Genomic DNA, 24,794 nt, shown 5'->3' with positions numbered 1-24,794 from the left:
TTCCCTGGTGGCGCAGTGGTTGAGAGTCCACCTGCCAATGCAGGGGACACGGGTTCGTGCCCCGGTCCGGGAAGATCCCACATGCCGCGGAGCGGCTAGGCCCCTGAGCCATGGCTGCTGAGCTTGCGCGTCCGGAGCCTGTGCTCCGCAACGGGAGAGGCCACAACAGTGAGAGGCCCGCGTACCGCAAAAAAAAATTTAAAAATGCTTATTATAAATTCAGACAACATTGAAAAGTAAGAAGGGAAAAAAAAACTCACATCAGTCAGGGTCAGTTCTGGGGAAACCACACGGTAATTTGAGCAAAAACTAAAGAATTAAATATTCTTTATTAAAAATTATTAACTGTAACCAGGGATTGGAGTAGCAAGGGATTGGAGTGGCAAGGGGTTGGCTAGTAAGGAGTAAAGAGAATTCTAATGAATATAAAAGAATGGCAGACATAAGGAGCAGCCCCATCCCGTAGGTCTGAGAATGTTCAGGAAAAGGCCCATCTCAGGGCTGATCCAAATCATGTTAGAGAGGGTGTGGCCATCGTTTAATGGATGATGGAGAAGTTGCTGTGCTGCCATCCCATAGAAGCTTGTTCAAAACCTCCTGTCTATTGTGCTGGGCAAAAGCTGTTCAAAAGGAGGTGTCTCAGTGAAGGTATTCTGCTAAAAAACCACCAGTGGGGTTGGGGTATTGAGGGAAGCTACTCACCAGCACACTGTACTGATAAAGTTTTAACACATGTCAGCAAAGGAAAAATATGTAAAGGGCCCAGCTTCCTTTTTGCAGAGCAAGCAGTAAAGTATGAATTTGGAGCTGAAAGACAATAAATTGATTACAAGCACATGCTTCAAACCCTGCCATCTAGGAGTACTGCGTATGAGCACACACAGATGTGTATATGGTTTTATAACCTATTTTCTTGCAACAGCATGCTGTGAACATCTTTCCATGTCAGTGAGTATACATCTGTGTCAACATTTTTCATTGTTGAATAGTAAATATACACTTTGTTTTATATAAATGATTCCCCATTGGTTAGCATTTAAACTGTTCCCTGTTTTTTTACTATGATGAATGAGGCTATGCAGAACTTCTTTATATGATTATTTTCTCATACTAAATTACTAGAAGTTGAATTGTTGGATGACAGGTTTTTATGAAATTGATAACGGTTGGGTGTACTATTTGTTTTAGCAGGGAAAGCATTTTTCATTTTGTGTGTTTCTCAAGAATGCATGAAAAAGAGGCTGCTTTAGACATCTCATTGGGTGTCTGAGTCAAATTTAAGTTCCGGTTGCGTTGTGATCAGGGAAACTAATGGGCAAAGCTACTCTGTCTTTTCACTAAGGTAGCATGTAGGATTTTAATATGCTATTTCTTGAGAATGTATTTCAGAGTACTGTCATAAAAGGGCGTAAAATAGTAGAATTGCTCTTTTTCTTCCTATGTTTGTCTGTCATCTTACCTTTCCCTTTACATTGAAAATGATATAGTAGAAGCATATCACTTTTCCATTTTGGCAAAATGCCTGAGTATGATTCCCAAATAAGGCATTAACAGAATAAGTGAGGTAGATAGGCTTATTTCTTTTTATTAGTGGCAGTGTTTTTCCTTAGTACATGTCATGGCTCTCCTAGGGTTATTTCCATGGAACTAAATAAAGGGACTTCAGTATATTTGTGCTTGTGATTACCATTATAGATTTAACACTAACAGTATAAATGGTGGCTTTGCTAGGAGGATGCTAAACTAATCCTAACCGGACTTTCCTCTGAAAATGCTTGGATGGCATAATAATTATAGTCATAATGTGTGTTTTATTCTTTTTGAAACAACCTTTCAAAAACAGACGATGTTTTGTGAGCTGGTGAAAATTTTTAGTGACCTTGTCAGGGATGCATTAAGGATGCACAGATTCTAGGAAGGAGAGTAAATGTCATATTATTAATTTGCTATTTTAATTTGTAAGATAAATATTTATGTGGGAAAACTAAAAGAGAGACTGTAACGGTTTATAAGATCTGATCTCTGCCTTTCTGAGGTTTATGATGTAAGGGATGTAAGAGGTGTGTATGACATTAATACTAGTCCATAATAAGTGTTATTTTTATAATATAAATAAGGCAGCGTACAATTCAGAAGAGAGGAATTCTGTGTCAACAGGGAAGTTTTTTCATGGAAAGTGTTTCCTTTGTAATAGACCTCAAATGATAAGATTTCCAGATGTTAATAAGAGGACCTGGCTCAGTATGGAAACAGAATAGAGTATCTGTTCCGGTAGGAAGGAGGCCTGTAAAGTCAGAACAGGATCAGATTGATCACGGCCTTGTTTAATAATAATCTGAAAGTATTTGAGCATCTTTGACACAGTCTTATTTTTGTAGAGGGAATTTTCTGATTCTTCTTGGAGGTGTGTAGTTATAAATCCTGGTCATCAGCCTTTTGGCTAGTGCTTGGCTGCAAGAAGGTAATTTCAAGCAGCCATAATTGGCCTGTGATATAATTGGACAGCATGACTTTTAAGTTAATTATCACCTATGAACATTAAATGAAATTTCATAATTATAGTTAAAATATATAAAACATCTGTGCAACAACACTAGGAAACAGTATTTCTAATCAAATTGGGAAATAGAATTTGAGAATAAGTATGTCCCAAACATACTTCCTCCCCCTCCCCCAGCTTTATTGAGGTCTAATTGACATATAAAACATTGTATAAGTTTAAGATGAACAATGGGTGTACAATGTGATGATGAATGTATATATTGCAAAATGTTTACCACAATAAAGTTAGTTAACACATCCTTCACCTCACATAATTACCATTTTGTTGTTATGGAGAGAACATTAAAGTTCTATTCTCATAGCAACTTCCAAGTATACACCTCAGAATTGTTAACTATAGCCACCATGCTGTACATTACATCCCTAGAACTTATAACTCTTAAACTAGAAGTTTGTACCCTTTGACCAGCATCTCCCCTTTTCCCCCCATCCGTCAACCCCGTGGCAACCACCATTCTAGTCTTTGTTTCTCTGAGTTGGATGTCAAACATACTTCCTTAATTAAAACATTTAAAATGCATTTTTTAGTATTTAACTTTACTCTTATGCATTTTAGGAGCAGCAACTCTTGATTTTAGAAGATTGTGGCTTTTAAAATATTTTAACAACATAACAGTATTATTTTTATTTGCTGCTAGTTCAAATTATGTTATTTTATGCTAATATACTTTATGTCTTATAATCATCTGTTGAATGATTTTTTTAAGTATTGGCATATAAAGTACTGCAAGTATGAGTAATAAGAATTAAGGTAAAATGTGTTTTTGTCAGTTAACTTTTTATTATCCTTTCTTTGTGTCAGTTGGAATTTAAAAATAGATTCCAAAACTATCATGTGTCTTGAGATATAAAAACACAAATACGATTTTTCTTTGTATATTCATTCATGTCAAGTCTGATAATTGGCAGTTTTTTAGTTCCAGTAAGGGAAAATGGATTGGTGAAAAGGGATTAGTACGAACTTGTTTTTAGTAAAGGAAATTCATATTTTACCGACTAATTAAATGACTTCTAGGATATTATGGCTGTGGTAGATAAGGTTCCTGAGCTTTACTTTTTTTTTGACAGAAACATTTGTAAAAAATTCCGTATAGTATCTGAGGTAAATATTGAATAGTAGAAGTTCTGGAATAAGTGACTAATGACCTGGCATGATTAAAAGTTGGCTAGATAGCAGGAAATTGTTAGTCATTAGTGGAATATTTTAAATCTAAAGCACTTAGAATGTGTGATAGTTGGTGTTGATTTTAATCAAAGGATAAATTCTAATCAGTTATTTTGCTTTTTTGTAGCAGTAATTATAACTTTAATAAAACTTTTAACTCAAGACAGCTCTGATGAAATTTGACTTCTTAGCATGAATTCCATGTCTAGGAACTTTCTAATATTGAAAATGCATCTAATGTCAATGCCTGGGTTCTGGTTCTTATCTGCCATTAACTTGCTGAGTGATTGAATCAGGCACTGAAATTCTGTGATTTTTAAATTTTATTTAAAATTAAGGAATTAAATGATCTCTGAGGCCCCACATCACTCAAATAATCTGTTAAATGCAGTTGTTTTAGAAATAGGTGCATTAAATATAAGGTGCTTTTCAGAACACTCTTTAGGTATTGAAATAAATAGATACATTGTTTGCAAAAAGATTAAGACATTGCCAGCTAATTTTATGTTACCTGCCACAGTATGTAACAAAACAAACCTGGTGCTCAAAATCTGAAGTATTGGCTTTATGTTCCAACCCTACTAAGATGAGGTAATCTCTATGAGCATCGGTTTTCTTATCTATAAGTATAAACAATAATCTCTGCATAGCACACATCTGAGGGACAAATAGAATAATATATGTGAAGTATTTTGTAAATTTTAAGTACTCTAACCTTAAGGTACTTTTTTAAATGTTTAAATTTATTTTTGGCTGCGTTGGGTCTTTGTTGCTTGCTGTGCACGGGCTTTCTCTAGTTGCGGCTAGTGGGGGCTATTCTTCGTTGCGGTCGGCGGGCTTCTCATTGCGGTAGCTTCTCTTGTTGCAGAGCACGGGCTCTAGGTGCAGAGGCTTCAGTAGTTGCGGCGGGTGGGTTCAGTAGTTGCGGCTTGCAGGCTCTAGAGCACAGGCTCAGTAGTTGTGGCGCTTGGGCTTAGTTGCTCCATGGCATGTGGGATCTTCCCAGACCAGGGATCACACCCGTATCTCCTGCATTGGCAGGCAGATTCTTAACCACTGCGCTACCAGGGAAGTCCTAAGGTAATAGTAATTTGAAAGAATATACAAAGGCAAAACTACTGAATAGGAATTCAGTAGTTGGCATTAATCCAAATCAAAGTGCATCTAAAAGGTTAACTTCATGAAGCAAGGTTTGAGGATTTTTTTTAAGTAGACAACAGAAATCCATTTAATATTCAATTATATCATTTAAATTTGTAAAACAAGAAAAAAGATCTATGTGACCAGATTGCAAGGTATTTGAAATAAAACTAAACTTGGCACTGAAATAGATGAACATAATACATGTTCATTGTCAAAAATAAGAATGCATAATTGACTGAAATATAAGTAACTGTACCTTTCTTTTAACCCTTCCCCTATCTCACTTTCTAGAGATAGCCCTTGTTAACATTGTATATGTATTTATTTGTTCAGTAAATATTTGTTGAACAAAGTTCTGTATGTAATATAAAATTCTATATCCATTGCCCTAAGTGGTAGGGATTAAATAGCTAACAAGCAGACATGATTCTCTGCCTTCACAGTGCTTCTGTTGTATTAACAGAGACAGACGTTAAGCAAGTAAATAAACAGAATAATTCAGCTTTTATGTCTACTTAAAGGAAATAAAAAGAATGCTCTGTTAAAGAATTATTGAGGGTATATTGGGAGTTACTTTAAATAGGATAGACAGAGAGGCCTTTCTGATGGGATATGCTAGTTGGGACCTGAGCATTAGAGAAGTCTCTGTGTGTGTGTTTTATGCTTATATATACACATACACACATTCATGTATAAACTTTTTATTTGAAGGTGTGAAATCATTCTTTTGTGATTTTACCAAACAGTATTTTATGCACATGTCGGTACTTAGAGGTTTACCTTTTTTTTTTTTTTTTAACTTCTCTATTCTCATCAAACTTGCGTATGAGGAGACTGGTGTTTTGCATTCTTGATGACAATATAAATTTTTTTGAAATGCAGTTTAGTAATTTAGAATTCACATACCCTCTTATCACATAACTCTCTTTATAGTAATTTATCTTGCAGGTATAGTTACCAAATATTTAAAGATATTTGTGTTAGACTAGCATAAATCTGAAAGCAATCCAATCAATGCAACCAATAAGGGGGCTGAGTAAATACATGAATACAATGGAATACTAGGTACCTGTTAATAATGTAGATCTGTATAAGGTAGATATGGAAAAATACTTAAGTTTTATTATTAAGCAAGTAGCAGAAAAGATTTCTTGGGTGGAAAAGGTAGGAGAGAATGATAAAGATTTATGTATGCTTATATGTGTAAGAAACTTTTAAAGATCTACACAACAATCTGTTAATTGTGCTTGTATCTGAGGAGTAGAATTGGAAAAGTCTGAAGATGAGGAGGATAGAACAATGTACTACTGTAAAATTTTGAAAAGCCAAATAAAAACTATTAGAAATTAAACTTGGAATATTGCAATCAAGTCTATACATAGTGATTTTCACTTTGTTCAGGGTAGTTTAAAACTTTCTGAGTTTTTATTTCTTGAAAGAAAATGCTGTGGGAGAAAAAAATAGGTTGTTAAGAGTATTTGGTAACTATCTCCAAATAGCTTATCTTCTTATCTCCAAAAGCTTATCTTCTTATCTCCAAATATAATATCTTCTGTTACAGCATTTTTTCCCTGGAAGATGAATCATGTCATATAAATACTAAGACAGCTATAATTCGTTAAAATATTGAAAGCAAATTTGTTTTGTTAAACCAACAAGTATTTTATTGAGTACACATACTGTGTAAATAAATCGAGATTTATAGTTACTAACCCTACTATATAGGCCATCAGGAGAAGTAATGTAAAATCATGGAGAGTCTAGCTGGGATGGACCTTAGAGACCTGAGTATCTAGTCTAGCTGAGCTGGAGACTGAGTTAAGTGACTTGCCTTATATCACATAGCTAGTTGGCATCAAAGTTAGGACTGATAATTAGGTTTTCAGTTTCAAAATTCACTTCTATCACTTAAGGAAGTTTAATTTTTTTTAATAAATTTATTTATGTTTATTTTTGGCTGCATTGGGTCTTCATTGCGTTGCGCGGGCTTTCTCTAGTTGTGACAAGCGAGGGCTGCACTTCGTTGTGATGAGCGGGCTTCTCATTGCGGTGGCTTCTCTTGTTGCCGAGCACGGGCTCTAGGCACGCGGGCTTCAATGGTTGTGGCATGTGGGCTCAGTAGTTGCGGCTCGTGGGCTGTAGAGCGCAGGCTCAGTAGTTGTGGCACACGGGCTTAGTTGCTCCATGGCATGTGGGATCTTCCTGGACCAGGGATCGAACCTGTGTCCCCTGCATTGGCAGGCGGATTCTTAACCACTGAGCCACCAGGGAAGTCCCTAGTTTAATGTTTTTAAGACAGAGATCATTTACGTTCTTTTAATTTCAAGTTTAGTCTTTTAAATCTACAGTCTACTGTGGTTACACTTATTGATAAGGTTGGTCAGGTATATCATTTTGCAAGGATGATCATGCATCTAGTGTGCCAGAGACAGTCCTAGTTTATGTCTGTTGTCCCACCATAATTACCAAAAGTGCCTTTTTTCACTCGCAGAGTTATCTGGGTGTGGACAGTATGTTCTAAAGTCACTCCAATAATTGCTAATTTATTGAATCTAAAAGGTTCTAAATAGTTAATAGGGTAGAGGTTTTGGATTATGAATCTTAAGAACTGCAGTACAAGCTGTGCTAAACGCCAGAGTGGTACTGTAATTCTGAATGGGAAGAAATGCTTTCTGCTAGATTTGAAAAACAAGGAAGGCTTCTTGAAGAATATGGCATTTAAACTGAGCATAGAAGGATGAATGGGATTTTAGATTGGTCATGTTACACAAAGGGGAAAAAAGAATGACATTTCAGGTGTATAAGTAAGAAGACTCAAACTGCATTTGAACAATAGAAAGCAGTACAGTTCAGCGTTCTCAGAAAAGTATAAATACAAGATTGTACATCCTGGGAGATGTGTCCAAACCAGATTATTTAATACCAAGTCAAAAGGTTGGAATTTTTTGAGTAGCTGGAAGACCCTAGCAATTTTCAGGTACATGAAGAAACAGTAGCAGTTTAGGAGGATTAGTGTATTTGAAATGTGTTGAATGCGTTTAGAGAGAAAAATAATGGTATCCGTGATACTGATTAGGAGAATTTTCTACCAAATCAGATGTGATGTTTGAGACCCTCAACTGGGCGGTGACAGTGGAAAGAGAAATTCTTTTTATCCCTCAATGGCTCATACATGGGAAATATTTATTAAATGTCAACTGGATGTTTCTACAAAGAAGATAGGACAAGATTTGTGATATTTTTTTGGATATTTAAGATAAGGGAGAGGAAAAAATTGAAGTTTTACACTAAATACAAGTAGAGAGATTCTCTGTATAAAACAGGGTTATGATCTTAGCCTACTTAGGTTAGGAAAGTTTGTCCCCATTACTGTTGAGTTGTGCTGTAATTGCTGCTCTGTTTTTAGATAATTCTGGGGAGGTAGAAATAGAAATAAAAGTATGATTAGTTTGTTTAATGTTTAACAATTCATCTATATCAAAAGTCATGAATTTAAGACCAGGACTTGTGAGGTCCAGGTAATAACTTAGTGCCTTAATTATAATTTTTGGTGTTTAGCAGTTAAATAGAAGTTTTGCAGATGACCTTTCTGGACACAAAATGGATTTAGAGATTATCAAAGAGCAGGCTTGAATTTGAATTGTTGCTATTATTTTGTTATAAAGAAAGAATCCATTATGCAGTGCTAAAACACCAGAAGGAAGATAGTATGTCTGAATATCTTTTAATTGGTAGCTATGTTTAAAAGATGTTAAATTACACAGTAATGTCATAGTTGGCAGAATATCATTTGGGTCTAAAAGACATCACTGACAATCTGGCTGCTTATAGCCTTGATTTCATATAGTTTCAGTACTGGATCAGAGTGGTTTTCATTTTAGATTTTAGTGTTGTTGATGTTGAGAATATCTCCTGATTGATGCATGCTTAAGAGATCACCAGACATAAAATGTATAGTATAATTTGATATGCATTTTGAGAAATTTTGTCTATAGTATTAGCATTTTAAATGCTACTACTGCCTCATAACTACTGTAATGTCCTAATATTTTAGCTATATGCATATTTTAAGAAACAGCCTTTGTTCACCAGCAGAATTACTCTCTGAGTTTCCTCTTACACAGTTTCTTCCTGACCGTTTCCTGACTTTTTAGCTAGATTCTAGTCTGATGACAATTGTCTCCTAATTTTTAGAGCTCCTCTTCAGTTTACACCCCTTTACAAATCTGAGTAGATGTAGTTTCTTGTCAAGTAGTTTTGTTAAAGATTTGGATTAGGTACTACTTGTATTCTATTACTTTTTACACAATCAGAGGAAATAAAAACTGTTAGACTTTGGACTTCTGAATCTGAATTTTTAAAAATGCTAATACTCAAATGTCTTGGAAAATTGGTTATGATTAGAGTTAATGTTAATCATTAAGCACACTGGAACAAAGTCAGTTTTCCCTTTTTGTTAGTCTAAATGGGTAATGAGCAGAAATACCTTTACACATTTTGTCTTTCCTTTCCTCTTGGGTTTTGGAATCTTGTTAAGAAGATAGCGTTTTGATTTAGGATGAAAGGAGAGAAGGCTGTCTTTTTTCTGGGCTCACTGCTGTGATAGGTGCGTCATCAGCAACTGGCACACCTTTTTTAATGAGTGCTTTTGATGTCAGGAAAATGTCAGATGACTTCCTTAAAATTGAAACATCTCTCCTGCACACAAGAATGGGAGGAATGTTTTGTGTTCATTTTGTTTTATAACTTCCTTCAATTGTTTATATAAGTCATTTGTTTAAAGCAGCAGTTCACTGCCAGGGCTGCTTTTCAGAACATATGCCTATGAAAACTGTCCAATAGAGTGCCTTCCTCTGGTATCAGATTAGTTCTGCTCTACCTTTGGGACTTAGTTCCTCAGAGGGGGAGCTTTAAAGTCTGTGGGAACATTCACATGCAACTCTATTCCCTTTCTTTGAAACTGAATACTCAAAATAAGTAGCCTTAACCAACTGTTTTTGTGAGTATGTGTTCACAACTGCATTGTGCCCCTAACCAGTCTCTTAGCTATTCAGCAACGGTGCTAATGGACGTTTCAGGTATTTGGATAGTTTTGAATTATTTTATTTTGGCGTATGTTATTCTCTCACAACCAGGAAGACCAGTACTGAATTCATAAGTACCAGCTTTATTTGGGCCTCAGACTGCTGGGAAATCATTTTAAGTTTTTCTAGTCTCCTCCCTCCTCCTTCCCTGTATAGCAGTTATTTTAAATCTACTGTTCCCTTACTGTTAGCAGATGACTGCATTTCTCAATTCATTGGAATTTAAGATTCTTTTTGTGATAAAATGCACGGTCAGTTTTTTGGTGACAGTTCTGTGGGTGTTCTGTTTGCTGGATATTATGGTTCGTAAATATTAGATCATTGTTAAGTATGGTTGTAAAATCCTTTAGAGCTTCACCCAATTTTTTGTCTACTGAATCTGCCAATTTCTAAGAAAATATATTTCTAAGAAAGGTATGATTGTAGATTTATTCAGCTCTTGTGTTTCTAACTATTATTGCTGTATATATTCAGAAACTATATTGTCAATGCATTAGGAATCATAACTTATCTTCCTGGTGGATTACTGTGTTTCATCAAATCTAAGACACCATGGATTATAAGATGCATCCTGATTTCAGACATGTTAAAATGTGGGAAAAGTGCATCTTAGAAACAAAACAACATGGTATTTATTTTATCAACAGGAAACACTCATTGAAGGCCCTAATTCTTGTTGCCTTCAACTGTGTTTTGTCTGATACTGACACTACTATACCTGCTTTCTTTTTAATAGCATTGCCTGATGTATATTTTCTAGTCTTTCATTTTCAAACTTTTGTTCTCCTTTTATTTTATGGTTATTGACTATAGACAGGTTTACACTTATCATCTGTGTGAGTCCTGCCAACCCACCTGAATTTGTTTCTATTTTTCAAATAGTTATCCTTGAAATTTGACATACATATTGATATTTACCCATATTTTTCCCTAGCAGCACTTAGGGTTAATCATGATATCTTTCCCCTCACCAGATAATTGAAAAACTTTATCACGCTGCTTTCACTGCCTTCTTGCTCATATATTGTACCTTCCCCCAGTTATATTCTTTGGATTACAATTTATACTTTCTTGGAATTGTTGTTTTTAATTTATTTTTCTAAAGTATATGTTACAGTACATTTTTCAGAAAGGATGTGTGAGAAGTAAATTTTCAAGACTGCATATTTGAAAATGTATTATTTGCTCTCTTTTAAGGTTTCATTGTATTTTGGCATACTGTTGGGAATCTTTCTTGTTCATCTTTAAATAATAGTCTAAAGCTTTATTCTCTGTAAGCTTTTGGAATTTTTACCCTTTGAATTCTGCAGTTTCATGATGCTGATTTCTTTCTTCCTCCACTCCCAATTCATATTGTCCAGTGTTGAGTGGTTCCTTTAAAACAGACATCTGTTTAGGTCCAGAAAATTTTTATGATGGTATGTATTTGACATTTGTTGCTCTTGCTACTTATTCTGTTAACTACTCTTAAATTTTCCCTTTACATGCCACTTCTTAAGTGTTTTTTTCTGGCAAAATCCCTAGAATTACTTTCTAGTCCACTAATTTTATCTTTGAGTCCAGTTTGCTTATCTGCCTATATTTTTAATAAGCTTTTTATTTTAAATTTTAGTTTTAGATTTATAGCAAAGTTATGAAAATAGTATAAGGAGTTCCCCTACATCCCATGCCATTTCCCCTATTGTTAATGTCTTACATTAGTAAGATATAGTTGTCACAGTTAAACAGCACTGATACTTTTTCTTATTAACTAAAGATCATACTTTATTCAGAGCTCCTTAGTTTTTATCTAATGTCCTTCTTCTGTTTCAGGACCCTATCCAGAATACCACATTACATTTAGTCATCACATCTCATTAGACTCTTCTTGGCTGTGGTAGTTTCTCAGACTTTCCTTGTTTTTGATAAGTTTCAAGGAGCACTGGTCAAGTATTTTGTAGAATGTCCTTCAGTTAAGATTTGCCTGATATTTTTCTCATGATTATACTGGGAATATGGGTTTTGGGGAGGAGGACCAAAGAGGTAAATTTCCATTCTCATCACATCATATCAAGGTATGTACTATCAACATGACTGATCACTGTGTGTGTTGACTCTGATCACCTGGCTGAGGTAGTGTTTGTCAGGTATGTCCACTGTGAAGTGACTCCTTTTTCCCTTTTCCATACTATACATTTTGGAAGGAAGTCACGGTACACAGCCCACACTTAAGGAGTAAGGAGCTATGCTCCACCTTCTTATAGCAGAGTACATAAACTATTTGCAGTTTTTCTGCACAGGAGATTTGTCTGTTCTCCCCCCCTTTATTTATTTATTTGTTTGTTTGCTTGCTAATATTTTCTCAAGGATTTTTGCATCTGTGTTCATGAGATATATTGGCCTGTAATTTTCTGGCAATATCTGTGTGGTGTTGATATTAGGATAATACTTTCTCTATAGAATGACTTAGGAAGTATTCTGTTTCTATTTTCTCAAAGAAATTATGGAGAATTCATATTGTGTATCCTTTGAGTGTTTGGTAGACTTCACCAGTGAAACCATCTGGGGCTGGTTCTTTCTTTACGGAAGGAAGGCTTTTAATTATTGACTCAGTTTCTTTAATAGATATAGGGCTATTGAGGTTATCTATTTCTAATTGTGTGAGTCTTCATAATTTATATATTTCAAGGAATTGGTCTGTTTCCTTAATTCTATGGGCATGGAGTTTGAAGTACAGACAGTCCCCAACTTAAGATTTTTTGACTTTACAGTGGTGCAAAAGTAATACACATTCAGTAGAAACTGTACATCGAATTTTGAATTTTGATCTCTTCCCAGGCTAGGAATGTGCCACACGATACTCTCTTATGATGCTGGGCAGCAGCAGCAAGCCACAGCTCCCATTCAGCCGTGCAGTCACAAGGGTAAACAACCAGTACGTTTACAATCATTCTGTTACCCATATAGCCATTCAGGTTTTCACTTTTATTACAGTATCTAGTAAATGACGTGAGATATTCTACACTTTATTATAAATTAGTCTTTGTGTTAGAAGAATTTGTCCAACTTAGGCTGAGGTAAAAGTTCTGAGCACATTTAAGGTAGGCTAGGCTTAGCTATGATGTCCGGTAGGTTAGGCATATTAAATATATTTTTGACCTGCAGTAGTTTCAACTTAGAATGGGTTTATCAGGACATAACCCCATTGTAAGTCGAGGAAAATCTGTATTCCCTTATTATACTTGTAATGCCTATGAGATCAGTAGTGATGGCCCCTCTTTCATATCCGTTATCAGTGATTTGCAGCTTTGTTTTCTTGGCACCTGGCTAGAGGTTCCTTGATTTACTGATTTTTTCAAATATACAGCTCTTAGTCTTACTTTTTCTGTTGTTTTCCTGTTTTCATTTTCATTACTTGCTGCTCTAATTTGTATTATTTCCTTTCTTCTGCTTGTTTTAGGTTTAATTTACTCTTCTTTCTCTAGTTTCCTGAGGTGGAAACTTAGGTTATAGATTGTAGATGTTTTTTCTTTTTCTAATATGTGCATTAATGCTATAAATTTCCCTCAGTACTTTTGTTGCATCCCAGAAATTTGTATAAGTTGTATTTTTCATTCAATTCAAAGTATTTTTTCGTTTTCCCTGTGACTCTTTGACCCATGGATTATTTAGATGTGTGTTTATTTCCAAATATTTGGGGGGGCTCCATTTATTTCTGTTACTTATTTCTAGTTGAACCCCATTGTGGTCAGAGAACATACTTTGTGTGATTTCTATTCTCTTAAATTTGTTAAAATGCGTTTCATGGCCCAGATGCTATCTCTCTTGGTAAATTTTCATCTAAGTTTAAGAACAATGTGCATTCTGCATTGTTGGTTGGAATGTTTTATAAATGTCAGTTAGATCAAGTTGATTGATGATGCTCTTCAGATCATGTATATCCTTACTTATTTTCTTCCTGCTTGATCTATAATTTACTGACAGAAGGGTGTTTAAACTCTCCAACTTTAATAGTGAATTTATCTATTTCTCCTTGCAGTTCTATCAATTTTTGCTCATAAACTCTCCAACTTTAATAGTGAATTTACCTATTTCTCCTTGCAGTTCTGTCAATTTTTGCCTCATATATTTTGGCACTGTTTTGTTGGATGCATATGCATTTAGGATTGTTATGTCATCTTGGAGAATTGATAACCTTATTGTTGTGTAATATCCCTTTTTATCCCTGGCAATCTTCCTTTTTCTGAAGTCTGCTTTGTCTAAAATTAATACAGCTAGCTGTTCCAGCTTTCTTTTGATTAGTGTTAGCATTGTATATCATTTTCCATCTCTTTACTTTTTTTTCCACTGAATTCATTGTAACCTTTAATTATGTGGTTTTATAAAGAAAAGATATTTAAACAATAACCACTAACACATGAAGTTCTTCAAAGATATGTTTATGGGGCTTCCCTGGTGACGCAGTGGTTGAGAGTCCGCCTGCCGATGCAGGGGACACGGGTTCGTGCCCTGGTCTGGGAAGATCCCACATGCCACGGAGCGGCTAGGCCCGTGAGCCATGGCCGCTGAGCCTGTGCGTCCAGAGCCTGTGCTCTGCAGCAGGAGAGGCCACAACAGTGAGAGGCCCGTGTACCGAAAAAAAAAAAAAAAAAAAAGTTTATGTAAAAAGGGATCCTCCTACTCAAAATTTTGAAGTCATTGTTCTAATCCGTAACAAAAAGATGTTTGTAACTCAGCCCCCTTTGACAGTGCTTAAGAAGAGAATTTGTAATCTGCTTCCTGTTCATGGCTGCTTCATCCCTTGAATATTATCCTAAACTAGAATTTGGTTTTTTGTTCTAGCTATTCTTGTCCTCTTCTTCCTTGTCTCTATCTTATCTTCTGCAAGTGTTTTTTCCCAATTTTTTATTGTGGTAAAATACATATAAAGTTTACTGTCTTAACCATTTTTAAGTGCACAGTTCGTTGGCATTCATACTGTCATGCAACCATCACCACCGTCCATCTCCAGAACTCTTTTCACCTTGGCAAACAGAAATTTTTACATAATATTTGTCTTTTTGTGACTGCCTTATTTCACTTAGCATAATGTCCTCAAGCTTCATCCATGTTGTAGCATATGTCAGAATTTCCTACCTTTTAAAGACTGAGCAGTATTCCATGGTACATGTTTACCACATTTTTGCTTATCTATTCATCCACCAACGGACACTTGGGCTGCTTCCACATTTTCATTATTGTGGATAATGCTGCTGTGAACATGGGTGTACAAATATCTCTTTGAGACCCTGCTTTCAGTTCTTTTGGGTATATACCCAGAAGTGGAATTGCTGGATCATATGAATTCTATTTTTAATTTTTTTGAGGAACCTCTGTACTGTTTTCCACAGTAGCTATACCATTCTACTATTTTACATTCTCATCAGCAGTGCACAAGGGTTCCATTTTCTCTACATCCTTACCAATACTCTGTTACTTTCTGTTTTGTTGTTGTTGTTATTTTATAGTAGCCATTCTGATGGGTGTAAGCCATATGTTATACTTTTTGATACTATCTTACAGTTTCTGGATTTTTTGTTTGTTTTGTTTTTTCCTCTTTTCATTTCAGTTTGGGACGTTTTCTTCGACCTATCTTTAAGTTGACTGGTTCTTTCCTCAACCATATCAAGTCTACTGATGAGCCTGTTGAAGGCATTCTTTTCTGTTACTGTATTTTATTTGTAGCGTTTCCTTTTGATTCTTAGAGTTCTGTCTATCTGCCTAGAGTTCTGTCTGTCTGCCTATGTATCTGTTCTTTTATGTTATCTGCTTCATGCATTAGAGCCCTTAGTGTATTAGTCATCGTTATTTCAAATTCCCTACCCAGCAATTCCAACATCTGTGTTCGTTGTTCTGAGGGTTGTTTTGTTTCTTCAGACTGGGTTTTTTCCTTGTCTTTTGGCGTGTCTTGTAATTTCTTGCTGAAAGTTGGGCATTTTGTATCAGGTAATGGGAACTAAGGTGAATAGGCCTTTAGTGTGAGAATTTATGTTAATCTGGTTAGGAGTTGAGTTGTGTTTAATGTTTGTTGTAGCTACAGGTAACACGCTTCAAATCCCAAGGCATACTTGGTTTTTTTTTTGGCTTCTACTCTTGACTTTGAAACTTTCCTATTTTCTGTTCCTCAGAGAGAGTGTTTCTTGCAGTTCTTTCACCTGTAATCCACTGTTTTACCTGAGCCTCATTTGTGTGATGTTACGCTGTGGAGAAGGAGGACCATTATTTTATAATCTTTTGATTAAGTCTCAGATTTTAAGTGGGCCTGTGTCTCATGGCTGTGACCTTCACAGGTGTTTCTCTAGTGGTATAGCTTTTTCCTCCTTGCTTCCTTCCCTGCCTATAGTGTTCCCAGTCTACATGGAAGTTCTGTCCCATGTTGACTGTTGGTTGTTGTATTTCCCTCCCTCCCCTTAGGTGAAACAGGAAAGCTAGAAGAAGTTGGAGAGGGTAGAACTTCCTTTTCTCCAACTGGAATAAAGGTTTCAGAATTGTCCTCCAGCAAAATCTTTTCCTCTAGAAAGTAGGCTTTTGTTACGGAAAAGGCTCTCAGCATGTTTCACAATGGTTGGTTACTCCTTCACGGCCCCTGCCTGAGACAGGAGGGGATCTTTTTTGCATCCTCCTGGTGAGAACCTGGTAGAGTTCCTATAGGGAAGGCCCATAAAAATACTAAGACTGTGGCCCTTAGGAGTTTTTTTTTCTGACACTAGTCTCTCAACCTCCAGCAATTCACCAGAATTACCGTTTAAGTGTTCCTACCAGTTTATGGCTCCAGTGGCTTCTGATTCTTGTAAGCAGATCTTGGTTGCTGTATGTCATTGGATGCACCTGTCTCACCAGATTTGGGGGCAGCAGTTTGCCTTGTAATCCTGGAAAATCCAAGAAAAGTAATTCATTGTAAGTTTCCCCAGCTTTTTCGTGTTGTAAGGACAGGAATGATGACTTTCAAGCTCTTTATATGCCAGAACCAAAACCAGACATCTCTCCTGCATTTATTTTTATTTTCTAAGATATCTAAAAGTTCTTAAAATAATGACTTATTCTTGTTTTATGGCATCCAAATCTTTAACATCTTTTAAAGTTTTCTCGTGTTTGCCGATTTATTCTGTTCCCTTGATTATTACTTCTTGAGTTTCGTAAACTTCTTTCATTGTGTTATTTCCAGATGCTTTAGCTTTCTATACGTATTTATCTTTATCCTTATCTGCCTGTTGTTGACCTATGTAGAGTCTATTCAAAAAGTTTCTTCCTTGGGGAAGGGGTTTTAACATTTTAGATCAAGGGTAGAACCAGGGCAATATGTGGCTTGGTGTGAGCAGAAGAGAAAACATATCTGGCCAAGGTATTTCCAAGATAGTTTTTTATTTAATTACCCACGTGTTTTCTCATGTCTTTAATCTGTGGAACATGTCTGGTCTTGCTCTTTCATGCTCGTTTGAAAATTATTTTCTCCTCTGCGAGGTTTGGCTGTAGATTTTCTCTATTCTTTTGTTTTCACCAAACCACTTTCTATCTTTTAAGAATTCCTCAACATTTTAATTTTAAGGATGGCATATTTTCTTATTCAAGTGGTTTTTTCTGTAATTTCAAGGGATTTTGGTTGGAAGATATTTGGTAGATATGTGTGTTCAGCTCAGCTTGTTCCAATATCTTTCAATTAACAAAATAGATCAATTATTACTATTGATAATAGTAAGTTAATATTAATTGAACACTTACTCTGTGCCAAGGAACATGCTAAATGCTTTTAATATATTATGTCTTTTAATCCTTACATCAACACAGTAAAGTGGACGTTGTTATTATTTGTATGTATACTTAAGAAAAATGAAGTTTAAAAACCACAGAATAACCTGCCCAGGATAACACATTTAATGTATGTGTGAGAACCAGGATATGAACCTAGCCTTTCTGACTGACAGGTCCATTTAAACACTGGTAATTCTGTGGACGTATAGCTTCTACCCCACCAAGCTCAATTAAGTTCAGTTCCTTACTTACCTTACAGTTTATCACTTAAGTTGCTTTATTCATAAGATAAAATTCCCTCTACCAGGACCAAATCCTGTATGTTTTTAAGATCCAGTTTTAAATGCCACCTCAGCTGCAGTGCTCTTGGCAATATTCCAGCAAAAATAGATCTTACTTTTTACTTCATTTTACATTTGTTTGATCTCCTTCCTAGCACTGTCTACTTCCTACTTTATACATAATATAGTCATTTGATGCATACAATTTCTTCTCTACTAAACTGTAAGACCACTGGGAAAAGGATTTGTGTCTTCTATCATTTGTGTCATTTATCTTTATGATTCCCAGCATTGCCTGATATGTACCATTTTGGTAAATATTATTAATAAATAATGTGTATTTATTCAGTTCAATTTGTGTCTTTATTTATAAATGGATCCTTTTAAATCAATTTCTACATCAGGGTTGTTGACTTATAAGTATTTGTGTGGATTTTATTTAGTATGAGTAGGGATCATGAGCATATCTGCTTTAATCCTGCTGTTGGGATTAATATTTATGAATATTCGGGAAATGACAAATAGTTTTAAAATTAATTAGAGGCTCCTCATTATACCGGTATGGATAAAGTTTTAGAATTAATTAGAGGCTCCTCATTATACCGGTATCGATCTGAATTTGCATAAATATATCAAGGAGATTCAAGATATTTGGGAGTTGTTTGAGTGTGAAATAAACCTTTTGATTTCTGCTTCTAGAAGTTAAATAATATGAATCATAATATGGAACATGATTCATAGATCAAAAGTGGCATCAAATAAATCATTGTTTCTGTCACAGTAAACCCAGAAGGAGAATAGTATGTATTTGTGAATTCTTAAATTCATGTCACAATTTCACAAAGCAATTTGATTATAAAGTATCTTTTTAATAGTACATAACAATTAGATTGTGCCATTTCAAACAAGTGATATGTTAAGCATAGAATCCTTGAGATTTATTGGGAAGACCATTTTTTACTGTTTCAGAAATTCATAGAATTTTAGAGTTACAAATTTTACCTATACAGTGATTGTTTTTACAGTCACCTTTAACTATTTTCCAGTGATAGGGAATTCTTTCTCACAAGACATCTGTCCCATTCTACTGTTGAATAGAATTTTATGTTTAAAAAATTACTCCTTACTTTCAACTAAAATCTGCCTCTATTTTTTAAAGCTGTACTTTGAACCTTTAGAATCTATAAAAATCTTAAGATTCTTCACACTAACTCCCACGTGGGGGCATCCAGCAGAATGGGATAGGGCAATAGGTAGCGGAGCTACAGCTATTTCTTTATATGAGTCTCTTGAAAGCAGATGTTTATAAATCAGATTGTGACAGTACAAGAGGATGCTGAGCCTAAGTCACCACCATTATGTAGCATTACTCCTTTGCTTTAGCTTTCTTTAATTCAATGTTATTATATTTTAAATTGGAAAATAACAGTGAATTGTATTAGTTTGAGAAGGGGGGAGAAATCTTTTTCTTATGATTCTCACTAATGAGCTTTCATGAAATATGCCTAATCTGTTGAGAGATACCATTGGGAACAACCAGTATACAGCCTTGAACTCATTATAACTGCCACATATTTTTCAGTGGCTCCTTTATGTGACAGATTACTCTCAGGAGCAAATAATTTGCAGCTCTTTTCACATTGTGTCAGTGTTTTTATTTTTAATAAAGTGTTGTGATTAATAGTCTCGTATAATTGTCGTTTCCCCAATTGAGTGTAAATGCTTCATTTGAATGTTTTTAATCTGAAGGAACAGATTGTTTTTTTATTGGACTCTCGTTGTTTTTCTATGCTTTCAAGATTTTTTGATTGCTTTGTTTGAGGTATCTACAGTGGGGGAAAATGAACTTCTCTGTTAGAATTGTGGAGTAGGACCCAGTAGAGAAATTTTAAGGATGAACACTGAGATACTTGAACATTCATACATATATTTTTATGATAATTTCAGAACAGGACAAGGACATATGGCAACTTCGATTGACTTTCCAATGGCAGTTATAAAAATAGCTTATCTCTTTGGCCCAATGGTACTATGGTGACATTACCTTATAGTTACTATCTGAAATGCCAGGATGCTTTCACTGTCATTTTTTTTTTTTTTTTTTTTTTGGAGGCCAGACTTAATGTATAAGGTAAGACAAGAGGTGGAAGAAAAAGAATTATTGAAAAATTGAGAAATTATGAACTGCATTTTTACAAGAATCCAATGCCTCATGCATCATTAGGACAGCTGTTTGTTGGTTTTGCTCTTGAAGTGGTGATACTTTTCATCCTGGTCACTCCTTCATCCACTCCCAGGAACCTGACTGGGATGAGAAGTATTTCCTGTAGCCATAGAACAATTTTGCTTTTGTTCAGGAATCCAGAGTGCAGGTTGGGCTTCATTAGCACAACCATTGAGTATTTCATTAACCCTATCCTGGGCCAACTACTGTGCTTATGGTGTAATGGAGTTGGAATTGTGGAACGTTATATGAATTCAAAACTACTTACTAATAAGAAAGCTTGAAGACCTATCTTGTGAAATTGAGTGTTGAATACATGTAACTTTTATTTGATAAAGCAAAGAAGTTGGGTGAAACTTTTAACAATTAGAGAAAAATAATTTGAGATTAATTTGAAAGTTGAATAGCATATGTTTACTTATAAACACACAAACATTTTGGCTTTTTTTGGCTAATAAGAGAATTACTTAGATTAGAATGTTAGGGGAAACTGCCTAGCTTTGTGTAGTTAAAAGTTTTTATTTTCACATAAATTAAATAAGTCCTCTTTATAAATTCAGCTTCAAAAGTTTTCTTTATGATGTAAATGTATATTTTAAAGTCCTTCATATCCCCACAATTACATATTTTTGTTCTTAAGTGTTTCCTTAGTTTTTATTTATTCAGTCACTGAGCAAATACTTATTGAATGTGTAGTAGATATTAGTTCCTGCAAAGGAAACAAATGAATACAACAATTAATGTAAAAATACATAAATGTTTCCTATAATGATCAGAGCTTAGAAATGCTTTTAATACAGTGGGTTTTTTAAATTACAGTTCTTTGAAAGGGTATTGATATAATGGTATTATTGTAATATTTTAAAAGTACTTGGAAGTTATACTTTTCTGAGTATGCATTCCAGAGTAACCAGTATTGGACTGGCCTTCCTCATGTAAACAACTAGAAAATTGGACAAAATAAATGTTTCTAGACATTTGAAAATATGCAGGACCATAATCCTTAAGAGATGACCCCCAGCTTTCTTCCTGGAAGCACTTTCCAGACTGGAGTACAGGGTTGGGAGAAGGGAGCAGGCAGGTTAGCAATCTCAGTGAGCTAAGGAGACAGAGAACAGAGTTTAGGGCTAGAAAGGTAGTGGAATTTGTGGGGCAGGCTGCTGGAGAGAAGAAAGATGTGCGAAGAAGCTCAAGAAAACTGTATAGGGTTGCCCTTGAGTCTTTTACTAAATACTAAGCTGCACATAAACAGAGCAAAACTCTCCACAGTCCAGACAAAGAACACCTACTAAGGAAAGAACAGCTACTGGAAAGCTGAAAAATTACTGGAGCATACACAGAGGTGAGAAGTATTCACATTCTGTTCAACTAGAGTAGAGAGAGATCTCAAAACACACCAGGTATTCAGCAGATACTATAGAAAGGCTGTATTTTAAGAATAGGGCTAATACAGCTCTAGGTTCAAGCCTACTGTAGAACCATCCTAACAGCTTAAAACACACCTTGAAAGGAACAAGTTGGGTTAACTGCCTGCCAGAACAAAGTTCAACACTCTCCTTAAGAAAATGACAAAATTCAAACAACTAACAGGTAGCATACACAATGTCTAGCATATAGTCAAAATTAGTGGACTGGCCAAAAAAAAAAGGAAAATGAAATGTGAACCACAATCTGGAGAAAAGTCAATCAGTAGAAAACAAACCCAGAAATGGAAGACATGATGAAATTAGCAGACAAGGAATTTTAAAGCAGCTATTATAAATGTGTTCAAAGATAAAAGGAAAATATGAACATAGTGAGGGAACAAATGGTAGTTCAGTAAAGAAATGGAAATGTAGGGCTTCCCTGGTGTTGCAGTGGTTGAGGGTCCGCCTGCCGATGCAGGGGACACGGGTTTGTGCCCCGGACCGGGAAGATCCCACATGCTGGGGAACGGCTGGGCCCGTGAGCCATGGCTGCTGAGCCTGTGCGTCTGGAGCCTGTGCTCCGCAACGGGAGAGGCCATGGCAGTGAGAGGCCCACAAACCACACACACACACACAAAAAAAAGAAATGGAAATGTAAAAAAGAACTAAATGGAAATTCTAGTATGGAAAAATATGATATCTGAAATAACCCTTGGAGGAGCAGAAGTTTGCCAGAATTAAGGAAAAGCAATGATGCTAACAAATATAAATTTCTCTTTTCAACTATCTTGTTGAACTGCGCCTAAAGGTTCACGTAAGTTAATGTTAATATAATCACTATTAACACAGCTCTACACAGAACATTCTTTTCATATAGCTCTGTACAAGCAGTATATAATTAATTTTAAATAGTCACATAATTGCAGTATAGGATAGTGAAATAAGCTCTTCTTAGTACCACATGTGAGAAATTATGTGGCTTTTAGGTTACTGCTGGCTCTGTAGATTTAATCAGTGTGATATGGATGCCAGGAAGCTTTCTTAATTTTTATTACAATAACAAAAATGTATAGTATCTTTGTGTATGTTTTGGCAACTTCATTTTGAGAGTTTATAAAAAGGTTCTGGAACCATATTATAAAGGGAACAGAAGAAAAAACTGGGAAAATTTGATCAAATAAGAGAACTACCCCCAAATACTTGCCAAAGTGGTCTTTGGAAATTCATTCATATTTGAAAGTATGGTATTTTAAAAAGTGTTGAAAGCTCTGTTTATATAAGTGGGCCTTTTTAAAAACTTTATTTTGAAGTAACTTTAGAATTACAAAAATGTTACAAAGATTGTGCAGAGTTCTTATAGTCTTCACCAACTTCATCTAATGTTAACTTCTTATATAACTGTGATACTGTAACATCTTGTATAACTTTGATACTGTAAACAAAACTAAGAAAGACATTGGTTAACTATTAACCAGACTACAAAGTTTGTTCTGATTTCACCAGTTTTTCCACTAATGCCCTTTTTCTGTTCCAAATCCACTTTTGGATTGCATATTGCATTTAGTTGTCACATCTCCTTAGTCTCCTTCAATCTGCAAATGATCTTCAGTCTTTCCTCGTCCGTCCTACCCTTGACAGTTTCAAAAAGTATTGGTCAGGTATTTTGTGTAATGTTCTCAGTTTGCATTTGTCTGGTGTTTTCTCATGATTACATTAAGATATGGACTTTTTTGGGGACAAATACTACAGAATTGCTGTGCCCTTTTCAATACATCCAAATCAGGGGTACATGATATCAATATGTCTTATTATTTGGTAATGTCAACTTGATCGTGTGGTTATGGTGGTTTCTGCTAGATTTCTCCATTGGGAAGTTATTATTTTTCTCTTTGTAATTAATAAATATTTTAGGTGTTACACCTTGAGATTGTGTAAATATCCTGTTTTCCATTTTGGGGGTAAAGCTTTTTAACTGCTGAGCTTTATTATAGAATAATTGGGTAGCCAGTTTTTTTGTAACTGTTGCTGGGACCTCACCGGATAGCAGTATTTCTGAGTCTTCTCTGCTTCTGCTCAGTCTATCCAGAGAGGGATGCTTCAGTCTTCTACGTAGTGATAGTAAGCCTACCTGGTTGCCAACCTACTGGAACCTGTTGAGGAGGGAGATAGGCTGTTCCATGTTTTTAGTATGTGGTCTTAATCCCTCTGATGGTCTCCTCTGAGCCCACAGCCTCTCCGATTTAGTTTCTCTTGAGTGTAAACCTCCCATCTTCAGGGGTGAGTTGGAGGTTTAAAAGCTCTTAAGTCCTCTACCTCCACATCATCCCTGTCTCCTGAAGTGCTGCCAGTTCCTCAAGGTCGGTTGGTTTGAGTCTCATCAGTGTGTCCCTCTGGAGGCACTTACCTTGACTTTGCTCCATTAATTAATTTACTTCTCTTCTCTCTCCCTTCTTTTTTCGTATATTTTGGGTTGGGATTACAGATATCACTCAGTTTCGTCCAAAATGGAGTTTGTGTTCCTCTTTCTTGTCCTGTTTGTTGTCTGGGGTATTTTAATAAAGTGGTGAACCCAGAAATGTATTTGACCCTTTGTCCTAAAACTGAAGCCAAAATAACCTTCATCTCTCAGCTTTCACATTTACAAACCTTTGGCTTGACATTTTCGCTTTTAGGAATTTGTCTTACAGAAATGTGTATACCTGTACACAAAGATACATGTATAAGAAAGTTTACAGAAACATTGCCCATTAGTAGCCTCAATTAATTAATTAAACAGCATAAATGTAAGCAACATAAAGAAACGATGAATAAAATTGTGATGTATTTGTATTTTAGAATAATATGCAGCAGTTGAGAATATTCAGGTCTGTTTATATATACTAATGGGAAGCTCTTAAAGACACATTATATCATACAGCAGTTTGGAAAGCAACATGTTTGGTATAATTTCATTCTCATACTTATGTGTATGTATAAGTGTATCATGAAAAGGAAAATATTTGGAAGAACATGCACCAGACTTTTAACAGTGGTATTTTGGAGGTGATGAAAAGTGAAACTTTGATTCTTATACTTTGTATATTTATGTAATGTATTAAATAACTTTTATAACAAGCTTATTATCGCATTTTGATTTTTAAGTAAAAACATATGAAATAGATT

General features: G+C 35.4%; 1 protein-coding gene across 8 annotated transcripts in view; it reads left to right on the top strand.

The window, feature by feature from the left end:
- Nucleotides 1–24,794, top strand: part of NEO1 (neogenin 1) — a 238,963-nt gene that overhangs the window by 135,663 nt on the left and 78,506 nt on the right. The gene's annotated exons all lie outside the window — the stretch shown is intronic.

Source organism: Delphinus delphis, chromosome 2 (genome assembly GCF_949987515.2).
Source record: "Delphinus delphis chromosome 2, mDelDel1.2, whole genome shotgun sequence".
In the NCBI taxonomy this organism is placed as follows: Eukaryota; Metazoa; Chordata; class Mammalia; order Artiodactyla; family Delphinidae; genus Delphinus; species Delphinus delphis.
Note: the sequence above shows the minus strand (reverse complement) of the source record. Positions and strands in the feature narration are given on the sequence as shown.